Raw genomic sequence first — 2,500 nt, 5'->3', positions numbered from 1 at the left:
GGCTTTTCAACAACTATATTATGTGGTGCCATACTTTTATTATTGAAGGCTCTTTAACATCTTTTCTTGATATGTCAGACTTCTAGCATTAGAGGCTCTTTGACCTCTGTATTCAGGTTCCTTACCTCCAGTATTACAGGCTCTTTAAGCTCTATTTAGGACCTCAATAACACCAGCATTGGAGGGTCTTTGAAATCTATTTTAGACGTGCCATACGTCTTGCATAAAAGGTTCTTTGACCTATATTTTGAAGTGACATACATTTAGTATTAGAGGTTCTTTGACCTCTATATTGAGGCTCCTTACTTCTAGTATTACTGGCTCTTTAACCTCTTTTAATAGCTCTATGCCACTAGGATTAGAGAGACTTTGACCTCTCTTTTGAAGTACCATACTTTTATTACTTAAGGCCCTTTGACCTCTCTATTTGAGTTCCTTACCTCTAGTAATAGAGGCTCTTTGAATTTTATCTAATAGTTCTTTACCTCTAGCATTAGAGGGTATCTGACATCTATTTTCGAAGTTCAATACTTCTAGCATTAAAGGTTCTTTGACATCTATTTTGAGGCACCTTACTTTTAGTTATAGTGGGGCTTTCGCCTTTATTTCGAAGTTCCTTACCTCTAGTATTATATGCTTTTTGACCTCTATTTGGTAGCTCTTTACTTCTAGCATTAGAGGGTCTTTGACATCTATTTTGGAAGTGCCATACTTCTAGTATTAGAGGTTCTCTGACCTCTATTTTTAGGTACCATACTTCTTGTGTTAGTGGCTCTTTGAATTCTATATTGAAGTTCCATACATCCAGTACTAGAGGCTCTTTGACATCTATTTAGTAGCTGTTTACCTCTAGCATTAGAGGGTCATTTTAAAGTGCCATACTTCTAGCATTAGAGGTTCTTTGACCTCTATTTTGAGGTTTCATTTCTGTAGTATTAGAATATCTTTGACCTCTGTACTGAAGTTTTATATATCTATTATTAGAGGCTTTTTCAGCTCTATTTAGTAGCTTTTTACCTCTATCATTAGAGGGTCTTTGACATCTATTTTTGAAGTGCCATACTTCTAACATTAGAAGTTTGACATTTATTTTGAGGTGCCATACTTCTAGTATTAGAGGCTCTTTGACCTCTATTAGGTAGCTCTTTAGCTATAGCATTAGAGGCTCTTTAAACTCTATTTATTGGTGCCCTATTTTTTGCATGAGAGTTTTTTTTCAGTTTTTGAGGCACCTTACATTTAGCATTAAAGCCTCTTTTACCTCAATTGTGAAGTGCAATACCTCTAGATTTGGTAATCTTTTTTTTTTTCTTTTTTAACCTCATTACAATGTGCATTATATCTCGAATTTAAATTTTCCTTTTTCGATATATTCGTCACGGCTATTTTGAATAGGCTTCACCTACATTATTTGGAAAAAACATTCCAATTTTTCTATAACTTTGTCTCTGATTTTGGCGTCTATAAAGACACACTTCTTGTGGTATAACCTTCCACAGCATTTCCATCCTATCCACTTCCCCCCTTCCCCAATGATCCACATGAAAGGCAACTATCCGGCATGGTTTAGTTTTATCTTTAACATGTTTTTCCTCATAAGGATAACTGAAGGTATTGAATCTAGAACACTGCTCTATATAGATACTGTCACGTATGAGGTCTTTGTCCTGCACTAGACAAGAAACTGTCTATTAGTTACTTGTACTTTTTTGCTATTTAGATAATTTTTTCTCCCTTACCATTTTAATATGTTTTCGTTCTCCTTTTTTACTAAAATGCCAAAACTAGACTGGGTATAGCGTTGAAAAATCCCGCTTTTTAGCAGTTGTAGATTTAGATGAGCATTCCCTCTTTCACACATCCCAGTGAAATTATAACGTCACAATCAGGTAGAATCTTATCCTTTTAAATACCGACAAGACGATGGTCGGGAGAGACACCAAGAAGAGTCCACCCGGGTAATAATGACTAGAAGGAATTTGCAGGGTGCCTTTGAATTCATTTTTTGCAGATAAAAGATTAGAGAGTATTATGTAAATTTAAGTAAAGTATAACGTTAATTTTATTTGTAATGCTGATATTTTCAATCAATTATTACTTTAGACTTTGATCTAGAGAATATTTTCATTATTCAACCAAAATGATAGTATTAAGAGAGCTTTAAAATATATTTTAAAAAAGCCATTCTGGGGAGATGTGACATATTGAGTTACTTTCAAAAGCCGGAAACTCGAAAGATTTGATCTTCGCTCCGATCGGATCCCTCTTTTCGAGCTAAACTGAGTGGCTCCTGTTTTGCAGTGAGAGACAGTTGGCTTATCTGCTAAGATCCTTGAGTTAGGCTAATTCATCAGCTCTGTTTTGAACACCCACATTACTTAAATTCATGTATTTTCATTTTCTAATGAGAATGAATATTGAAATCAATACCTTACCGATATTTTATCAAAGATGCACATAAAGTCATCAGATTATTTCTAATTTATCGCAAATAATACGA

Source organism: Palaemon carinicauda, chromosome 3 (assembly GCF_036898095.1).
Source record: "Palaemon carinicauda isolate YSFRI2023 chromosome 3, ASM3689809v2, whole genome shotgun sequence".
Lineage (NCBI taxonomy): Eukaryota > Metazoa > Arthropoda > Malacostraca > Decapoda > Palaemonidae > Palaemon > Palaemon carinicauda.
Note: the sequence above shows the minus strand (reverse complement) of the source record.